Source organism: Leptonychotes weddellii, chromosome 11 (assembly GCF_054177405.1).
Source record: "Leptonychotes weddellii isolate Sample4059 chromosome 11, ASM5417740v2, whole genome shotgun sequence".
Classification (NCBI taxonomy): domain Eukaryota; kingdom Metazoa; phylum Chordata; class Mammalia; order Carnivora; family Phocidae; genus Leptonychotes; species Leptonychotes weddellii.
In genome coordinates, this window is record NC_138379.1 from 87,030,475 (window position 1) to 87,043,794 (window position 13,320).

Genomic DNA, 13,320 nt, shown 5'->3' on the forward strand with positions numbered 1-13,320 from the left:
AGCCAAACTGTGGAAAGAGCCAAGATGTCCATCGACAGATGAATGGATAAAGAAGATGTGGTATATATATACAATGGAATATTATACAGCCATCAAAAGGAATGAAATCTTGCCATTTGCAATTACGTGGATGGAACTGGAGGGTGTTATGCTGAGCGAAATAAGTCAATCAGAGAAAGACATGAATCATATGACCTCACTGATATGAGGAATTCTTTATCGCAGGAAACAAACTGAGGGTTGCTGGAGTGGTGGGGGGTGGGAGGGATGGGGTGGCTGGGTGATAGACATTGGGGAGGGTATGTGCTACAGTGAGCGCTGTGAATTGTGCAGGACTGTCGAGTCACAGATCTCTACCTCTGAAACAAATAATACATTACATGTTAGAAAAAAAAAGAGGAAGATAGCAGGAGGGGAAGAATGAAGGGTGGGAAATCGGAGGGGGAGATGAACCATGAGAGACAATGGAACTCTCAAAAACAAACTGAGGGTTCTAGAGGGAAGGGGTGTGGGAGGATGGGTTAGCCTGGTGATGGGTATTAAAGAGGGCACGTTCTGCATGGAGCACTGGGTGCTATATGCAAACAATGCATCATGGAACACTACATCAAAAACTAACAATGTGATGTATGGTGAGTAACATAATAATAAAAAATAATAAATACCTCAAAGAAAATATCAAAATAAGGTACATGTACAAAGTTATTTATATTAATTCAATATTTTAATTAAATCAAAGCTTAACAACAAAGGTATGGTTAAAAATATTATAGTATTTCTATTAGGCAGCTGATAAGAAGTTGTCCTAAAAAATCTTAATGGCATGAAAAAATATTAATGGTTAAAATGGTATCGAATTTTACATATTACATACCATAATTACGAATAATGTCAAGTATATATACATATGTGTATGACATAGGATACAGACTGAATATCTGTATCCTGCAAAATTCATTATGTGTCCCAGTGTGGCTGTATTTGGAGACAGGGCCTCAAAGGAAGTAATTAAGGTTATATGAGGTCATAATAGGGGTACCCTGATCCAATAGGATCAGTGTCCAATAAGCCACCAGAAAGCTTACTCTTGTTCTCTTTTTCCCCATCCCTGCACACACATAGTTAGGCACCAAGGAAAGATTATCTAAAGACAAGAGAGAGAAGGTGGCTGTCTGCAACCCAAGGGGAGAGCTCTCCTCAGACCCCAATCCTACTAGCACCTTGATGTTGGACTTCCCAGCCTCCAAATCTGTAAAAAAAAATTTGTTACTTGAGCCACCCAGGTGGTGATATTTTATAAAAGCAATCCAAGCTAAGACAACAGAACAGAAACTAGAGGAAATGCAGCGAAATCCTGACCCACTTGATGATTTCTGTATACATTTCTTTATTCTGTTGTGAATATGTACAACTTTTATAATTAGAGTAGAAGGTAAATACATAATAAACAGAAGGAAAAAAAAGACTACTGTCTACCAAGAAAAGGCTGAATCAGCCCACACACTAGCTTTACCAGTGTAAAACTGCATTTGGGTAGTTAACACAGCACACCTGGTCAATGAAAAATTATTCAGAAGCTAAAGACTGGAGAGCTTGGAATAAAAACTGATAATGACAGAGAATCTTCTGCTCTCCTTTGCTGGAAAAGTTTTTTTGTTAAAAATATTTTTATATATTTTAAATATAGTTTTTAAAATATATATATATACATATGTACACACACACGTGCATATATATAGCTGCAAAGTGTTTCCACTAAATTTTCTCATTTAAGCCCTCTGCTACCAGAAAGACCATTACAGCCACTGTACAGATTAGAAAACTAAAGTTTAGAGAGGTTAGGGCAATGACGAAGTCCGTCCACAACTCCTGGTCCTGTCAGGTCACATTCAGTATTCTTCCTACATCAAGTTGCACAGAAGTGTTTCTGGCTCAGAAGCAACTATGGAATCTTCTACTCAATGCTGGATGAAAGCTAAGATTTGATAGAGTTTCTATCCCCTATTAAACATCTCCCTGGGCCACTGGTCTCAGTGTTGCCTAAAATGTATATTCTAGTTGAATCCCTCAATATGACCTTCCAAATCACTAATTCCCTCAATGGATTCAGGCAGGAGTTTACCACTATGTTATTTTAATGAAAATTTTTTCAATTTAAAGGACTTCTACCTGATTGAGCCTTGTTCAAAGCTGTTTTTAATTTCTGCCTTTCATTTCAAGATATATTTTTAATGGTTATATCCTTTCTTTAAAAATCAAATATTCTTTTTAAGAAACAGTTGTTTTATTGTGCACATGAATAAAAAGAAATAGTATAGGAAGTATGTGACTGTTAAACATATTTTAACTTTTTTACTATTTGAAGGGCAAAGGCCTACAGAAGTCCTCATAGTAATATATAACATAGAAAACAGAACAGTAACATCTTTATGCAATAAATTGTTAGAAATGATAAGTTTAAGTGTAAAGTTGTGCGTGCCTGCAGCTCTTAAAGATTATCATGCATAGACTGGACCCTGCCCTACGTTAGATATTAAAAACACACCACAACCAAAAAAACTTGGGTAATTAGAATTGACTGACTTACTACCATAAAAATTCAGAGTAATAAATGGTGACAGTAGTATTAAGTCAAAAATAGTCAAGCACATAGTGTTCCGGTGAAGGAAAGGCATAGTTCATCTTCTCAAATTACTAAAAATATGTAATTCCAGTTTCTTTTTCTTGAGTTTAGAAAATTCTGTTTTCCAGATACCTAAGAAAAATGCATAACTTCTGCATTGAATCCATGCAGCAATCTGATGAAGTCATCTATGTCCATGGAACAGGTCGGGTCCGCCTGTCACTAAAACCTGTGCTGGTTAGGATTTGCTGTATTTTATCTGCTATGCTGAAATCTTCCGCTATTATATTATGGACCAAACAGTGAATTCTGTAATTTTCCAATAGCTGTTGCACTGCGCTTGACTTAAATGCAGCAGGGAGCGTCTTGTTTTTCTTAACAAAGGTGATCCTTACTAGGCCATCCCATTCCTGAAAATTGATAAGTGATGGTGGATTCTTAGGTTCTATCTTTTTTTTAAGGTTTTTATTTATTTGACAGAGAGAGGAATAGTGAGAGCAGGAACACAAGCAGGGGGAATGGGAGAGGGAGAAGCAGGCCTCCCGCGGAGCAGGGACCCGGATGCAGGGCTCCATCCCAGAACCCTGGGATCATGATCCGAGCCGAAGGCAGATGCTTAACGACTGAGCCACCCAGGCGCCCTCTCAGGTTCTATTCTTAAGACACTGGATTCTACCTTGGGTGGTGGCCTGAAGTTATTCTGTCCAACTTTCATCAGATGGACCGCATGTGCTAACAGCTGTGTATTGATTGAGAGTCTGCAGTATAATTTATCTCCAGGCTTTGATCAGAAATATTCTAAAATCATTTTCACATTGCTCTACTATTCTCATTTCATCTTACATGAACTCATACACCCTGTTTTTGTTTTTGGCTAGGTCTCTGTATTAGTCTTCCTCATGTGTTTTATAAGAAAGCTTTTTCTTTTTCTCTTTCTCACTTGATTTTTCACTCTTGTTCTTGCTTTCTCCCTCCCTCCCACTCCAGAAAGGTTTCTGTTGGCCTCCAGGCAGCCTGAGACCCCTAGAATAGAAATTATCTTCCATCAGTCTGCCCTAGAGTGATATTGGGGTCACAGGTCCCATCATAGTATGTGGCTCTGCCCAGGCTGGTTGCAAGACTATCTGCCTCCTTCAACTTCCCTTGGTCTGTAACACCCTGAGAGGACCTGGGGTTATGGTTGAGCATGTTCCAGAGAGGCATGCTCCCTAGGTGTTAACTCTGAACTATTAGCTGTGTAGATTAAGGCAAGAAACATCTTTCTTTGCCTTGTCTCTAAAGTGCAGATAATAATTGGGAGGATTGTGAGAATACATTAATCCAACCAAGAAGTTCAGAATAATGCATGACACGTAGCAGGTGCTATGTAATAGCTCTAATTCCAATGAGCCAGCCTAAACATCTCCTTTTGTCTCCTTTCCCAGACAGGGAAACCCTACCCTAACTCTTGATTTCAGGTGAAACCCTAGGCCCCTTTCTTGTTTGGGAGCACTGTTCATCTCTCTACCCAAGATAATGAATTCCTTGCTGCCTGAACCTGCTTCTGGTCCTGGAGCTTAGCAGGCCTACAGCAGTTGCTTTTTTTTTTTTAATTAACATATAATGTATTATTTGTTTCGGGGTACAGGTCTGTGATTCATCAGTCGTAAACAACACACAGAGCTCACCACAACACATATTCTCCTCAATGTCTACCACCCAGCCACCCCATCCTCCCACTGGCCTTGTGTTTTATATGTGTTTCTGTACCATTTGTAGCCAGAGGTTGGATCTTGTTTTTGCATTTGGCAGGTCTTTCACATTTTCTCTTTTCTATTTTTACCTACTGCTGGCTAGGGAAGGTGGAGAGGGATTTGGCTCTGGCTCACCTCCTAGTCACAGACTTGCAACACCACCTTTATTTTTCATTGAGGTATTATTGACATGTAACATTGTGTTAGTGCTAAGTGTACAACATGAGGATTTGATATATGTATATATTATGAAAAGATGTTAACTAAACTTGTGATTATCACCACACATGGTTGTAATTTTTTCTTGTGAAAAGAACTTTTAAGATCTACTCTCTTGGCAACTTTCAAATATATAATACAGTATTATCTATAGTCACCATACTGTACATCTCTAGGACTTATTTCTCTTATAACTGGAAGTTTGTCCCTTATGATCACCTTCACACATTTCACCCTCTCAACGTACCTCCGGCAACCACTAATCTGTTCTCTGTACCACTATGAGTTCACAGTTATGGGGTTTTTTTTATTCCACTAATAGATCATCCTGTATTTGTCTTACTCTTATTTTACTTAGCATAATGTCTATCCAAGTTGTTACAAATGGAAGAATTTCCTTTTTATGGCTGAATAATATTCCATTGTATATGCATACACTATAGCTTCTTTAATCATCTGACAATGGACACTTGTGTTTCTAGATTTTAAGTATTATAAATAATGCTGTAATGAACATGGGGGGGGCAGATAGCTTTAAGACAGTGATTTCATTTCCTTCAAATGAGTATCTACAAGTGGAATTGCTAGATTACATAGTGGTTCTATTTTTAACTTTTTTGAGGAACCTTCACACTGTTTTCCATAGTGGCTGCACCAGTTTACATTCCCACCAATAGTTGCAGCAGCATCTTGACTCTTTTTCGGACTTTGATGCTGGTCCAACTAAGCTACACTGCACCACCCAGCAGGGCATCACTCTCTCCAATCACTCCATCACTCTCTCCAATGTGAATCATCCAGAGGAGGGAAAGCAAGGTTTTTCTCTTCTAATTACGGGCTCTTCCAAGCCAACAGGTTTGGCTCTGGTGGATGAGGATTGATCCAACATGAGCTTAACTAATTAAACATATTTCATCCTGAAGAAAAGTTGTCTCCATCCCCTGCCTTCCCGCATCACTTCTGTCGAAGTCCTACCTGAGCCCCCTTCAAAGCTGCAGTCAATGCCATATAGTGTGGTGGCTCCCAAACCTGGTTATCCATTCTCTTTCTAAAAGCACAACACCCCAAGGCCTCTCCCCAGGATTTAGTAGACCTAGAATGGAACCCAGGAAACTGATTTTTTTATACATTTTTTTATTTTAATATGTTATATTAGTTACCATACAGTACATCATTAGTTCTTGATGTAGTGTTCCATGATTGTTTGTGTAACTGATTTAAGTTCAAAATCTAAATAGCTTACTACATACCTACTAGAATGGCTATCAAAAAGACTATTATAGCAAGTGTTGGGGGCATGTGGAACAACTTGCACTCAGTGCTGATGGGAATGTAAGAAGTTAAGCGAACACCTATCATCTGTAACCATTTCATATACCGGTCATGTCATGCCTAGATTTTACCCAAGAGAAATGAAAGCACAGAAAGTTACACATACTCACAGCAGCTTTCCTTATAACGGCCCCAAACGCAAACAATCTAAATGTCCACCAACAAGTCAATGATTCATCATCGTACAGCATGCAATAGATTCATCAAAATGTACTATTGACACATGCAACAATGTGGATGAATCTCAATTATACTGAGTCAAAGAAGCCAGACCCCTCCCCCCCAAAAAAGACTACATATTATAGCATTCTGTTTATAGAAAATTCTAGAAAATGCAGACTAATCTATAGTGACAAAAAGCAGATCATTGGTTGCCTAGAGAGAACAGGGAGGAAAGGAGGATAGGTGGTAGGTATTCCAAAGGGGCTCAATGAAACTTTGGGAGGTGAAGATTATGTTCATTATCTTGACTGTGGAGATGTTTTCACAAATACACACATGTCAAACTTACCAAATTGTGTATTTGAAACATATTCAATTTATTGTACCTCAAGTATAAAAACCTAAATGGCCTGCCAGAAAGGAATGGCCTGATCCTGAAAAGTCACTGGACTCAAGTCACTGACCCCATACATCACCTCATGTACCACCGCTACCACCCACCAGGTGGTGCCAATCCCAACTGTGTGCTTTAAGCTCCACCCTGACTACCCTCACCCTCAGATTAATTCTTTAGATAAAATTTGTAAGTAAATGTGGACTTAAATAAATTTACACTAAGTATTTTTATTTTGGCTACTTCTGTTAAGTCCTCTGCCCAGATAGCTGGTAACCAAAGACTCTGGAGAAAAGAATGCATTGCCATTGTGCCCACAGCTATTTACGGACCACCAGTAGGCACAGCACAGGACTAGGTACCTATTGGGGTAGAGAGGCACGATGGAAGGGACCAGTAAAAATGAATAGAACACAATCCTTCCTGACAGGTAATGTGCCACAATGGCTCAGAGCTTGGGCTCAGCATTCTGACAGCTAAATAAATATCTTGGTGGCAGCAAGAAAACCACTAATTTAAATAACTGAATTTTTCACTTTTCAAAGAATTAGGTTGCATCAAATGGACACATAGAGGTTGGCACCAAAATTTAAATTATGCGGTGTTCTCCGAGAGCAGAGCAGGAATATTATCCTGCAGGATTGAGTTCAGTGTGGGGAATGTGAATAGGGAAACTCTAAAGGAAAGTATAGGGAGGAGTGTTTGATGTGGGCAGGGAGGAAATGGCAGAAAATGGGCCTTAGGTTTTTAAATTGAAGAGGGACATGATCAGATATACATTTTAGAAAAATAAATCTGGAAGACAGATTGGAGTTGAGATGAGGCTGAGGCCCAGCAGACAATTAGGAGGCTTCTGCAATCATCCCAGACATGGCTGATGAAGCACTGACCCTCAGGGAGGAAAAATTAATCATGTGAAAGTAAAAAACAACTTAATTTGCTTAGCCTCTCTGGGTTCCTTTTAAGAAACAAAAACTCAAATTCATCTAATATTTTAGTTTAGAACAAGTAACAAATTGTATTCAATAAATACGGAGAGATTTTAAGTATACTTAAAGTTGGGAAAGGCAGTCCTCCACTTTTGACCCCCATCAGCCATGTAAGAATGGGCCCTGGGCCTGGAACGCTTCCTTACCAAGATAAAGAGCCCTACAGTTTGTGCTGAACTTAGTGCCTTGTGTGGGATTATCTCTCCCTGTTTCAGACCCAATATATGCTCCTTTTTCTTAAGCATGTGTGTCATATAGCACTTTGTCAATCCCACTGCCATATTTGTCCCCTGTGGGGAGGGGTCAGGGTCCTGCTGTAGCACAAGATGGGCACATGCAGGCCACCTGCCCTGTGTTGGCTGCTGAGAGGAACCTGTTGGCTACTGGGGACTGATGCCCAATACTGAAGATGACCTTGCCCTGTCTCTTCTCTTTGTAAGCAGAGCATTGTTCCATCCAGTTCCAATACCTATGCTGAGTCTTCCTTGGTGACTCCAAGGCCAAGGTTCAGTGTGCAGAAGTGTTCAAAATCTTTTCCTAGTGATAAGTAACAGATGTCATTGTTCATCACTTAAAACCAATATGATAAGCAATGAGGAAAAGGGGGTGGGGAGAAGAAAGACTGGCTGTTGCCACAGGGCAGGTGAAAGAAGATGAGGACTTGAACCAAGACACTAAGATTAAGATTGGAGAAGAGAATAGAGGTTTAAAAACTATTTACGAGATAAATTTGATAGGACTCAATATATTAAATAGGTAATATACTAACTATGTCAAATCACAGTAGCTCTATGCCAGCTTCCCTTATGAAGGTAACTGTCCAATTCACATCATTTGGGGAAAAGTGGTCATACTTCATATCCCATTAACTTGCTCCTCCTGTGCAGGTGCTTAGAGTAGGATGAGTGCCTGTCACAAGGGAAGGCTTTCAATAGGCTGACAAGTACCCCAAAATGGGACCTAGTGAGATGAGCCAAGCCAGTCTGATTCCTGATCCCATGAATCAGAAATACTGAATATAAAGAAAAGCAGGATGCAATAGGACCAGAGGCCCAAAATGAGATTAAGTTGAAGCTATATGAAGGAGAAAGTCAGGTTGAAACCACAAGAGATCATAGCAAGCCAAAGTTTTGAAGATAATCTATTATGAAAATATACAGAATGAAAGAAAAGAATACGGAAGTTAACTGTCAGAGGTGAATACAGCAGAAATGTTGGGGTTACAATAATGACCAGGAAGTTCTACAAACTGCAGGTCCTGAGGTTTCTAGAGCTGCCTTGGGTCCAGCTACACTTCTTATAAGGCCTGTCTCACTGCCATTAGAACCCATTCCTTGGGCAACCTAAAGACATAACTAGAATAACAACAAGAAGAAAGGGTTCAAGGATGACTCACTGGCTTCTAGCTTGGGTAAACAGGTAAATGTTGGTGTCATCAACTGAAACAAAGAAAAGGAACAATGTTAGGAAGGAGGAGGACAGGTTTATCCCAAGACCTCTTGAATTTGAGAGGACTATGGTAAAGGCAGCCAGCAGAGTTGGTCTTAGATTTGAAATCTGGAGAAGTCTGAACTAGAGATAGATATTTCATCCTCATCAGCATATGGTTAATATCTGAAATGGCAAGCATGAAGGAGATCAACCAGGGCAAGAGTATACAGTAAGATGCAGAGGGCTGGGGTTGAAACCCTAAGGAGCACGAATATTCCAGCAGCAGATGGAGAAAGGGGGGCTGCAAATGAGTCATAGGGGGACTGGTCAAAGATGTATAAGGAGGGAATGGGAAACATGGCACACAAAGGCCAAAATGATTGTTTCGAGGAGGACACAACCTGAAGTGTCAAATGCAACATGCAAGTTACTAAGAATTAAAGAGGGTCTATTGGATTTGGAAATTAGGAAACTATAGCAAAAGTACTTTCAATTAAGACAAAGATGGAAGGAAAATTACAATTCACTGCAACAAGTATGGAACTTCATGTCAAAAAGTCACAGGGAAGGCTTGTGATCAAGAGAGTAGAGCCAGTATCTTGAGACCTCCTTCATAAACTACATTTTGGGGGGCTGGGGTGGAATGTATACATATGCATTTCAAAGAAAATTAAAAACTAAAATCTTAAAGATTAAAATTCTCTATGAAAATGGAGTAGAAACTACAGTGGGCTAGAGACATGGTGTGACTGGGTCCTCAAGGCAACAGGACCAGAAATTAGAAATGGGGCTATTTTAACACTATAGAATAGGAACCAAGTGTGCCTAAAAGATGGCAAAGGATTGGAGTCTGTCTCCCTGCAAGAAGCCAAGAACTGAAACTGTATTCCCACCTAAAAATGGAAGCTTGGATTGTGGTCAAAATGAGCTTTTTTCATGTAGCATAGGTAATGAGAACAAAAGTTTGAAAATTAAAGGACAGAAACAGATAGGCCAACTATCAAATATGGTTGATTGAACACATAAATTTATCTCTTTTCCTTTCCAATATTCCAGTAAAATGATATTATAGAATTTAAAATGCTATAAACCCACAAGGACAAAGAGAATGGAAAATGAGAGATGGCATCAAATGATGGATGACAGAAAAGAGGAAAAAACATTAACAGACTCTAGAAAGCTGAATACCAAGTACAGGCACCAATGTCAAACCATGATGCAGAACACTGGAAAGTCTCCATGGTCTGCAACACCAGAAGCTATCAGGGCAGGAGTGGTGTCTGGGGCTGAAAAAGATGGACTAAATAACAGTGAAAAAGTAGATTTCTGTGTACTCTTCCCCGCTCTTGCAGAGCCAAGTGACAATACTTCCCCAACCCAAAATGAGATAAATGGTTCATTTTGGGATGAAACTAAACCAAATGGGCTCCATATTCAGGGAGACAAGGCCAACAAAGATTGAAGGACAGATGCCTAATTAAAATCAGGAGTTGATAAAGTGAGACTCCCAGCCTCCTTTCATTGCTTTCTCTAAGAAATAATCCTAGGTGAATAGATTCCAGATAGGAAATTGGTGGATTCTTCTCTGGGGAAATTGAACACTTCAAGAGAACAAACCTACAGATACTGGTATTTTTGAGTTTCAAAATAAGGCATCAGGAATTTCACTTGACCACCCCACAGTGATGCACAACAGTCAGCAAGAAGCACCCATAATGGAGCTCTTCTAAGTGCCTTACCCTCAATTAGGATGGGTTGACCAAGAGTATCATGACCTTCGGAGAAATTCTCCAGGATAAAAAAGGAAACCAAATCACTCAGAAAAAGAAATAAAATGGAGACAATGAAGAACAGAGAATTTTTTAAACTGTAATATTCTCAGAGAAATAGGATTATATTCACAAGACAAAAATAGGTTGCTATAAAAAGGAATAGTCAGAATAAAAGTCTTGAAATTAAAAAAATATATATAGTAACTGAAATAAAATGGAAAATTTGAAAGATAAAGTTGAGCACTTGTCCCCCAAAATAGAACAAAAAGACAAAGAAATTCAGGAAAAAAAATAGGAGGACAAGATCAATCTAGGAAGTTCAACATCAAAATATCCAGAAAGAAAGAAAAGCAGAGGTGATAAGTTTTTTTTAAAAAATATTTTAAATTCCCCAAAATGTAGAAGTTTGATTAAAAAGTTACAACCTGTGTCTAGAAGGTTAAAAAAAAAAAAACAAAGCTAAACTATACCAATGCAGATAAATTTTGAAATCTTAAAATACCAGGGCTAAAATTTTGTTCTCAAAAGCTTACATGAGGGGGGAAAAAAAAATAGGTCACATAAAACCTATCTAGAATCAGTCCACTGGAAGCTAGAATGCAACAGAACATTGTCTTAAGTCAGAGGGAAATTATTTTAGCTAGAACATATACTCAGACAACTTATCAATCATCTGTTAAGTATAGATAATTTCAGAAAGTATGGTTTCAATAAATTTGCTTTCTATGCAAGTTTCCCTTTCTTAGGAAGTAAGTAGAGAGTGCATCCATCAAAAAGAAGCAAACCAGAAAAGGAATACACAAAACCTAGAAAATGGAGGATCCTACACAGGACAGAGGCAAAAGATCAGGAGGACAGCTGCTCAGCAGAGCTAGAGAGCAAATAATACAGAGCGGAAGAAAAGAGGAAGGAACTCCAGGGAAGAGGAAGAAGGAACAGGCATAGATTACCTAATGTGTTTCACTACCTGGAATGGATTTTTACTAATTTTTGGAGTGTTTAAGTCAAATCAATGATATGTAACATAGGTAATTACATTAATAAATATTATACATCTCTCAACATGCATTACTTTCAAGAATATTTAAATCATAAAATTTTATACGTAGAATGTGGTAACTTTATGTAAGTTTTTAAAACAAAAAACTTATTTATTAATATGTACAAATTAAGGTTAAAGCATTAAAAATGAACTGGAAGGATATAAAATTTCACATTTGATTTGTCTATGAATAAAGGATAAGGGCACTAGGACGAGGAATCAAGGATAGGGAATTTCTACTTGATCTTCAGGTTTTCAATAATTTTAAGTAGTAATATAAGATAGTGGTTATGAGTTCAAATTCTATAACCCAATTCTCTGGATTCATATCTCCGCTTCACTTACTAGTTGTCTAACCTTAAGCATACTATTTAACCACTGTATTACTTATGATCTTCATTTACACAATAGTGTCATTCATTATACTGAAATCAAAGAAATGTTTTAAGGATTAACTCAATCTATGTTAAACAGACACATGAAAAAAATGTTCAACATCACTTGTCATCGGGGAAATATAAATCAAAACCACAATGAGCTACCACCTTACACCAGTTAGAATGGCTAGAAAAAACCAATGTTGGCGAGGATGTGGAGGAAGGGGAACCCTCTTACACTGTTGGTGGGAATGCAAGCTGGTACAGCCACTCTGGAAAATAGTATGGACATTCCTCAGGAAGTTAAAAATAGAGCTACCCTATGATCCTGCAATTGCACTACGGGCTATTTACCCCAAAGATACAGATGTAATTAAACGAAGGGGTACCTGCACCCCAATGTTCACAGCAGCAACGTCCATAATAGCCAAACTGTGGAAGGAGCCAAGATGTCCTTCGACAGATGAATGGATAAAGATAATGTGGTTCATATATACAATGGAATATTACTCAGCCATCAGAAAGGATGAATACCTACCATTTACATCGATGTGGATGGAAGTGGAGGATATTAGGCTAAATGAAATAAGTCAGTCAGAGAAAGACAATTATCATATGGTTTCACTCATATGTGGAATGGTTGAAAGACCTAAATGTGAGACAGGAGTCCATCAAAATCCTAAAGAAGAACACAGGCAACAACCTCTTCGACCTCAGCCACAGCAACTTCTTCCTAGAAACATCACCAAAGGCAAGGGAAGAAAGGGCAAAAATGAACTATTGGGACTTCATCAAGACAAAAAGCTTTTGCACAGCAAAAGAAACAGTCAACAAAACCAAAAAACAACTGACAGAATAGCAGAAGATATTTGCAAATGACATATCAGATAAAGGGCTAGTATCCAAAATCTATAAAGAACTTCTCAAACTCAACACCCAAAGACCAAATGATCCAATCAAGAAATGGGCAGAAGACATGGACAGACATTTTTCCAAAGACAACATCCAAATGGCCAACAGACACATGAAAAAGTGTTCAACATCGCTCGGCATCACGAAATCCAAATCAAAACCTCAATGAGATATCACCTCACACCAGTCAGAATGGCTAAAATTAACAAGTCAGGAAACAACAGATGTTGGCGGGGATGCAGAGAAAGGGGAAACCCTCCTACACTGTTGGTGGGAATGCAAGCTGGTGCAGCCACTCTGAAAAACAGTATGGAGGTTCCTCAAAAAGTTGAAA

At 38.7% G+C, this 13,320-nt stretch overlaps 1 pseudogene; it reads left to right on the plus strand.

Annotated features, from left to right (window-relative positions):
* LOC102745249 (large ribosomal subunit protein uL14-like) overlaps positions 1 to 13,320 on the plus strand; it is a 44,751-nt pseudogene that overhangs the window by 5,838 nt on the left and 25,593 nt on the right.